The following is an 8885-nucleotide window of genomic DNA, read 5'->3' on the forward strand; positions in this document are numbered from 1 at the left end:
CTCAACAAGGCTTTAACAACGGTGGACACAATAGGCTGAGTAATAGCAAGCCATATCCATCATCTTCTCAGCAACAGATAGAGAATTCGAAACAAAACACTTCTAATTTAGCCAATCTAGTCGCTGATCTGTCTAAGGCCACTTTCAGTTTCATGAGTGAAACAAGATCCTCCATTAGAAATCTGGAGGCACAAGTGGGCCAGCTGAGTAAGAAAGTTATTGAAACTCCTCCCAGTATTCTCCCAAGCAATACAGAAGAGAATCCAAAAGGAGAGTGCAAGGCCATTGATGTGATTAATGTGGCCGAATGCACAAGGGAGGAGGAGGACGAAAATCCTAGTGAGGAAGACCTCCTGGGACATCCCTCAAGCAAGAAGGAGTCTCCTATTAAGGATCCAAAGGAATCTGAGGCTCATACAGAGACCATAGAGATTCCATTAAATCTCCTTCTGCCATTCATGAGCTCTGAAGACTATTCTTCCTCTGAAGAGGATGAAGATGTGACTGGAGAGCAGGTTGCTCAATATTTAGGAGCTATCATGAAACTGAATGCCAAGTTATTTGGTAATGAGACTTGGGAAAGTGCCTCCCTTGCTCATTAATGAACTAGATACCTGGATTTAGAAAACTTTACCTCAAAAGAAACAAGATCCTGGCAAGTTCTTAATATCTTGTACCATAGGCACCATGACCTTTGAAAAGGCTCTATGTGATCTAGGGTCAGGGATAAATCTTATGCCACTCTCTGTAATGGAGAAGCTAGGGATCATTGAGGTACAACCTGCCTTGTTCTCATTACAATTAGCCGACAAGTCAGTAAGACAACCTTATGGATTAGTAGAGGACGTGTTAGTAAAGGTTGAAGGCCTTTACATCCCTGCTGATTTCATAATCTTAGACACTAGGAAGGAAGAGGATGAATGCATCATCCTTGGAAGACCTTTCCTAGCCACAGCAGAAGCTATGATAGATGTCAACAGAGGTGAATTAGTCCTTCAATTGAATGGGGACTACCTTGTGTTTAAGGCACAAGGCCATCCCTCTGTGACAAAAGAGAGTAAGCGTGAAGAGCTTCTCTCAGTTCAGAGTCAAGAAGAGCCCCCACAGTCAAACTCTAAGTTTGGTGTTGGGAGGCCACAACCAAACTCTATGTTTGGTGTTAAGATCCCATATCCAAACTCTAAGTTTGGTGTTGGGACTATACAACATTGACCTGATCACCTTTGTGGCTTCATGAGAGCCACTGTTAAGCTATTGACATTAAAGAAGCGCTTGTTGGGAGGCAACCCAATTTTATTTATCTAATTTTTATTTTATTTTATTGTTATTTTGTGTTTTATTAGGTACATGATCATGTGGAGTCACGAAAAAAATCATAAAAATTAAAAACAGAAGCAAAAACAGCAGAAAAAAATTCGCACCCTGAAGGAAGCACAGGCTGGCGTTCAACGCCAGTAAGATGCATCTGGCTGGCGTTCAACGCCCGAACAAAGCATCAACCTGGCGCTGAACGCCAGAAACAAACAACATTCTGGTGCTGAACGCCAGGAATGTGCCTAGAGAAGAAAAGCTGGCGCTGAACGCCAGTAACAAGCATGAAACTGGCGTTCAACGCCAGAAACATGCTTTACATGGGCGTTGAACGCCCAGAATGTGCACCACACGGCGTTTAAACGCCGGAATGGTGTGCAAAGGCATTGGTGGACGAAATTGTGATCACTACAACTTCGCACAACTAACCAGCAAGTGTACTGGGTCGTCCAAGTAATAAACCTTACGCGAGTAAGGGTCGATCCCACAGAGATTGTTAGTATGAAGCAAGCTATGGTCACCTTGTAAATCTTAGTCAGGCAAACTCAAATGGTTATGAATGATGAATAAAACATAAAGATAAAGATAGAGATACTTATGTAATTCATTGGTAGGAATTTCAGATAAGCATATGAAGATGCCTTCCCTTCCGTCTCTCTGTTTTCCTACTGTCTTCATCCAATCCTTCTTACTCCTTTCCATGGCAAGCTCAAGCAAGGGTTTCACCGTTGTCAGTGGCTACCTCCCATCCTCTCAGTGGAAATGTTCAACGCACCCTGTCACGGCACGGCTATCCATCTGTCGGTTCTCGATCAGGCCGGAATAGAATCCAGTGATTCTTTTGCGTCTGTCACTAACGCCCTGCCTTCAGGAGTTTGAAGCACGTCACAGTCATTCAATCATTGAATCATACTCAGAATACCACAGACAAGGTTAGACCTTCCGGATTCTCTTGAATGCCGCCATCAGTTCTAGCCTATACCACGAAGACTCTGATCTCACGGAATGGCTGGCTCGTTTGTCAGGCGAGCACTCGGTTGTCAGGCGATCAACCATGCATCGTGTATCAGGAATCCAAGAGATATTCACCCAATCGAAGGTAGAACGGAGGTGGTTGTCAGTCACACGTTCATAGGTGAGAATGATGATGAGTGTCACGGATCATCACATTCATCAAGTTGAAGAACAAGTGATATCTTAGAACAAGAACAAGCGGAATTGAATAGAAGAACAATAGTAATTGCATTAATACTCGAGGTACAGCAGAGCTCCACACCTTAATCTATGGTGTGTAGAAACTCCACCGTTGAAAATACATAAGAACAAGGTCTAGGCATGGCCGAATGGCCAGCCTCCCAATGATCTAAGAACTAGATGTCCAAAGATGATCAAAAGATCTAAAATGATCCAAAGATCCCAAGATAAAAATACAATAGTAAAAGGTCCTACTTATAGAGAACTAGTAGCCTAAGGTTTACAGAGATGAGTAAATGACATAAAAATCCACTTCCGGGCCCACTTGGTGTGTGCTTGGGCTGAGCATTGAAGCATTTTCGTGTAGAGACTCCTCTTGGAGTTAAACGCCAGCTTTGGTGCCAGTTTGGGCGTTTAACTCCCATTCTTGTGCCAGTTCCGGCGTTTAACGCTGGAATTCCTGAGGGTGACTTTGAACGCCGGTTTGGGCCATCAAATCTTGGGCAAAGTATGGACTATCATATATTGCTGGAAAGCCCAGGATGGCTACTTTCCAACGCCGTTGAGAGCGCGCCAATTGGGCTTCTGTAGCTTCAGAAAATCCACTTCGAGTGCAGGGAGGTCAGAATCCAACAGCATTTGCAGTCCTTTTTAGTCTCTGAATCAGATTTTTGCTCAGGTCCCTCAATTTCAGCCAGAAAATACCTGAAATCACAGAAAAACACACAAACTCATAGTAAAGTCCAGAAAAGTGAATTTTAACTAAAAACTAATAAAAATATACTAAAAACTAACTAGATCATACTAAAAACATACTAAAAACAATGCCAAAAAGCGTACAAATTATCCGCTCATCACAACACCAAACTTAAATTGTTGCTTGTCCCCAAGCAACTGAAAATCAAATAAGATAAAAAAGAAGAGAATATGCAATGAATTCCAAAAACATCTATGAAGATCAGTATTAATTAGATGAGCGGGGCTTTTAGCTTTTTGCCTCTGAACAGTTTTGGCATCTCACTCTATCCTTTGAAATTCAGAATGATTGGCTTCTTTAGGAACTCAGAATCCAGATAATGTTATTGATTCTCCTAGTTAAGTATGATGATTCTTGAACACAGCTACTTATTGAGTCTTGGCCATGGCCCAAAGCACTCTGTCTTCCAGTATTACCACCGGATACATACATGTCACAGACACATAATTGGGTGAACCTTTTCAGATTGTGACTCAGCTTTGCTAGAGTCTCCAATTAGAGGTGTCCAGGGTTCTTAAGCACACTCTTATTTCCTTGGATCACAACTTTATTTCTTTCTTTTTCTTTCTTTTTCTTTCTTTTTCTTTCTTTTTTTTTCGAATATTATTTTTTTTTGAATCACTACTTTTTCTTGCTTCAATAATCATTTTAATGATTTTTCAGATCCCCAGTAACATGTCTCCTTTTTCATCATTCTTTCAAGAGCCAATATTCATGAACCACAAATTCAAAAGACATATGCACTGTTTAAGCATACATTCAGAAAACAAAAGTATTGCCACCACATCAAGATAATTGAACTGTTATAAAATTCAAAATTCATGCAATTCTTTTCTTTTTCAATTTAAGCACATTTTTCATTCAAGAAAGGTGATGGATTCATAGGACATTCATAACTTTAAGGCATAGACTCTAAGACACTAATGATCACAAGACACAAACATAGATAAACATAAGCATAAAATTCGAAAAATAGGAAAATAAAGAACAAGGAAATTAAAGAATGGGTCCACCTTAGTGATGGCGGCTCATTCTTCTTCTTGAAGATCCTATGGAGTGCTTGAGCTCCTCAATGTCTCTTCCTTGTCTTTGTTGCTCCTCTCTCATGATTCTTTGATCTTCTCTAATTTCATGGAGGAGGACAGAGTGTTCTTGGTGCTCCACCCTTAGTTGTCCCATGTTGGAACTCAATTCTCCTAGGGAGGTGTTTAGTTGCTCCCAATAGTTTTGTGGAAGAAAGTGCATCCCTTGAGGTATCTCAGGGATCTCATGATGAGTGGGGTCTCTTGTGTGCTCCATCTTCTTCTTAGTGATGGGCTTGTCCTCATCAATGGGGATGTCTCCCTCTATGTCAACTCCAACTGAATAACAGAGGTGACAAATGAGGTGAGGAAAGGCTAACCTTGCCAAGGTAGAGGACTTGTCCGCCACCTTATAAAGTTCTTGAGCTATAACCTCATGAACTTCTATTTCTTCTCCAATCATGATGCTATGAATCATGATAGCCCGGTCTATAGTAACTTCGGACCGGTTGCTAGTGGGAATGATTGAGCGTTGGATAAACTCCAACCATCCTCTAGCCACGGGTTTGAGGTCATGCCTTCTCAATTGAACCGGCTTCCTTCTTGAATCTCTCTTCCATTGGGCGCCCTCTTCACATATGACTGTGAGGACTTGGTCCAACCTTTGATCAAAGTTGACCCTTCTAGTGTAAGGATGTTCATCTCCTTGCATCATGGGCAAGTTGAATGCCAACCTTACATTTTCCGGACTAAAATCCAAGTATTTCCCCCGAACCATAGTAAGATAATTCTTTGGATCCGGGTTCACACTTTGATCATGGTTCTTGGTGATCCATGCATTGGCATAGAACTCTTGAACCATTAAGATTCTGACTTGTTGAATGGGGTTGGTAAGAACTTCCCAACCTCTTCTTCGAATCTCATGTCGGATCTCCGGATATTCACTCTTTTTGAGTGAAAAAGGGACCTCGGGGATCACCTTCTTCAAGGCCACAACTTCATAGAAGTGGTCTTGATGCACCCTTGAGATGAATCTTTCCATCTCCCATGACTCGGAGGTGGAAGCTTTTGCCTTCCCTTTCCTCTTTCTAGAGGTTTCTCCGGCCTTGGATGCCATAAATGGTTATGGAAAAACAAAAAGCAATGCTTTTACCACACCAAACTTAAAAGGTTTGCTCGTCCTCGAGCAAAAGAAGAAAGAAGAGAGTAGAAGAAGAAGAAATGAGGAAGAAGGGAATGGCTTTGTGTTCGGCCAAAGGGGGGAGAAGTGGTGTTTAGGTTGTGTGAAAATGAAGGAGTGAAGGAGGGTTTATATAGGAGTGGGGAAAGGGTAGGGTTCGGTTAATTGAGGGTGGGTTTGGGTGGGAAAGTGGTTTGAATTTGAATGGTGAGGTAGGTGGGGTTTTGTGAAGGATGGATGTGAGTGGTGAAGAGAAAGATGGGATTTGATAGGTGAAGGGGTTTTGGGGAAGAGGTGTTGAGGTGATTGGTGAATGGGTGAAGAAGAGAGAGAGTGGTGGGGTAGGTAGGGATCCTGTGGGGTCCACAGATCCTGAGGTGTCAAGGAAAAGTCATCCCTGCACCAAATGGCATGCAAAAATGCGTTTTTAGCCATTTCTGGCGTTAAACGCCGGGCTGGTGCCCATTTCTGGCGTTTAACGCCAGCTTCTTGCCCTTTTCTGGCGTTTAACGCCAGTCTGGTGCCCCTTTCTGGCGTTAAACGCCCAGAATGGTGCCAGACTGGGCGTTAAACGCCCAACAGCTAGCCTTACTGGCGTTTAAACGCCAGTAAGTTCTTCCTCTAGGGTGTGCTATTTTTCTTCCTGTTTTTCATTCTGTTTTTGCTTTTTTCATTGATTTCGTGACTTCTCATGATCATCAACCTACAAAAAACATAAAATAACAAAGGAAAATAGTCAAAATATAACATTGGGTTGCCTCCCAACAAGCGCTTCTTTAATGTCAGTAGCTTGACAGTGGGCTCTCATGGAGCCTCAGAAATGCTCAGAGCCATGTTGGAACCTCCCAACACCAAACTTAGAGTTTGAATGTGGGGGTTCAACACCAAACTTAGAGTTTGGTTGTGGCCTCCCAACACCAAACTTAGAGTTTGACTGTGGGGGCTCTGTTTGGCTCTGTTTTGAGAGAAGCTCTTCATGCTTCCTCTCCATGGTGACAGAGGGATATCCTTGAGCCTCAAACACAAAGGATTCTTCATTCACTTGAATGATCAACTCTCCTCTATCAACATCAATCACAGCCTTTGCTGTGGCTAGGAAGGGTCTGCCAAGGATGATGGATTCATCCATGCACTTCCCAGTCTCTAGGACTATGAAATCAGTAGGGATGTAATGGTCTTCAACTTTTACCAGAACATCCTCTACAAGTCCATAAGCCTGTTTTCTTGAGTTGTCTGCCATCTCTAGTGAGATTTTTGCAGCTTGTACCTCAAAGATCTCTAGCTTCTCTATTACAGAGAGAGGCATGAGGTTTACACTTGACCCTAAGTCACACAAGGCCTTCTTGAAGGTCATGGTGCCTATGGTACAAGGTATTGAAAACTTCCCAGGATCCTGTCTCTTTTGAGGTAATTTCTGCCTAGACAAGTCATCCAGTTCTTTGGTGAGCAAAAGGGGTTCATCCTCCCAAGTCTCATTTCCAAATAACTTGTCATTTAGCTTCATGATTGCTCCAAGGTATTTAGCAACTTGCTCTTCAGTGACATACTCATCCTCTTCAGAGGAAGAATACTCATCAGAGCTCATGAATGGCAGAAGTAAGTCCAATGGAATCTCTATGGTCTCATTTTGAGCCTCAGATTCCCATGGTTCCTCATTGGGGAACTCATTGGAGGCCAGTGGACGTCCATTGAGGTCTTCCTCAGTGGCGTTCACTGCCTCTCCTTCCTCCCAAAATTCGGCCATGTTGATGGCCTTGCACTCTCCTTTTGGATTTTCTTCTGTATTGCTTGGGAGAGTACTAGGAGGGAGTTCAGTAATTCTCTGCTCAGCTGACCCACTTGTGCCTCCAAGTTTCTAATGGAGGACCTTGTTTCAGTCATGAAACTTTGAGTGGTTTTGATTAGATCAGAGACCATGGTTGCTAAGTCAGAGGTATTCTGCTTAGAACTCTCTGTCTGTTGCTGAGAAGATGATGGAAAAGGCTTGCTATTGCTAAACCTGTTTCTTCCACCATTATTATTGTTGAAACCTTGTTGAGGTCTCTGTTGATCCTTCCATGAGAGATTTGGATGATTTCTCCATGAAGGATTATAGGTGTTTCCATAGGATTCTCCCATGTAATTCACCTCTTCCATTGAAGGGTTCTCAGGATCATAAGCTTCTTCCTCAGATGAAGCCTCCTTAGTACTGCTTGGTGTATTTTGCATTCCAGACAGACTTTGAGAAATCATATTGACTTGTTGAGTCAATATTTTGTTCTGAGCCAATATGGCATTCAGAGTGTCAATCTCAAGAACTCCTTTCTTCTGACTAGTCCCATTGTTCACAGGATTTCTTTCAGAAGTGTACATGAATTGGTTATTTGCAACCATTTCAATCAGCTCTTGAGCTTCTGTAGGCGTCTTCTTCAGATGAAGAGATCCTCCAGCAGAGCTATCCAAAGACATTTTGGATAGTTCAGAGAGACCATCATAGAAAATACCTATGATGCTCCATTCAGAAAGCATATCAGAAGGACACTTTCTGATTAATTGTTTGTATCTTTCCCAAGCTTCATAGAGGGATTCTCTTTCCTTCTGTCTGAAGGTTTAGACTTCCACTCTAAGCTTACTCAATTTTTGAGGTGGAAAGAACTTTGCCAAGAAGGCATTGACTAGCTTTTCCCAAGAGTCCATGCTTTCTTTAGGTTGTGAGTCCAACCATGTCCTAGCTCTGTCTCTTACAGCAAAAGGGAATAGCATAAGTCTGTAGACCTCAGGGTCAACCCCATTAGTCTTGACAGTGTCACAGATTTGCAAGAATTCAGCTAAAAACTGATGAGGATCTTCTAATGGAAGTCCATGGAACTTGCAATTCTGTTGCATTAGAGAAACTAATTGAGGCTTAAGCTCAAAGTTGTTTGCTCCAATGGCAGGGATAGAGATGCTTCTCCCATAAAAGTCGGGAGTAGGTGCAGTAAAGTTACCCAGCACCTTCCTTGCATTGTTGGCATTGTTGTTGTTTTCGGCTGCCATAGGTTCTTCTTCTTTGGAGATTTCTGTTAGGTCCTCTACAGAGAGTTGTGCTTTGGCTTCTCTTAGCTTTCTCTTCAAGGTCCTTTCAGGTTCAGGATCAGCCTCAACAAGAATGCTTTTGTCCTTGCTCCTGCTCATAAGAAAGAGAAGGGAACAAGAAAATGTGGAATCCTCTATGTCAGAGTATAGAGATTCCTTTAGGTGTCAGAGGAAAAGAAAAGTAGAAGACAGAAGTAGAAAATTCGAACTTATCAAAGAAGATGGAGTTCGAATTTTGCATTAAGGAACAGTGTTAGTCCATAAATAGAAGGATGTGAGAAGAAGGAAGTAATTTTCGAAAATTAAGTAAAAGATTTTGAAACATTTTTGAAAAACACTAATTGATTTTCGAAAATGAAAGTAGAAA

At 42.1% G+C, this 8885-nt stretch overlaps 1 non-coding gene across 1 annotated transcript; it reads left to right on the plus strand.

Annotated features, from left to right (window-relative positions):
• The first annotated feature begins 7966 nt into the window (after positions 1-7966).
• On the plus strand, positions 7967-8074 carry LOC112793698 (small nucleolar RNA R71). The gene has a single exon (XR_003198399.1). It is a non-coding gene; the product is annotated as a small nucleolar RNA R71 (small nucleolar RNA).
• Positions 8075-8885: the final 811 nt, after the last annotated feature.

Source organism: Arachis hypogaea, chromosome 3, assembly GCF_003086295.3.
Source record: "Arachis hypogaea cultivar Tifrunner chromosome 3, arahy.Tifrunner.gnm2.J5K5, whole genome shotgun sequence".
NCBI classification, from domain to species: Eukaryota; Viridiplantae; Streptophyta; class Magnoliopsida; order Fabales; family Fabaceae; genus Arachis; species Arachis hypogaea.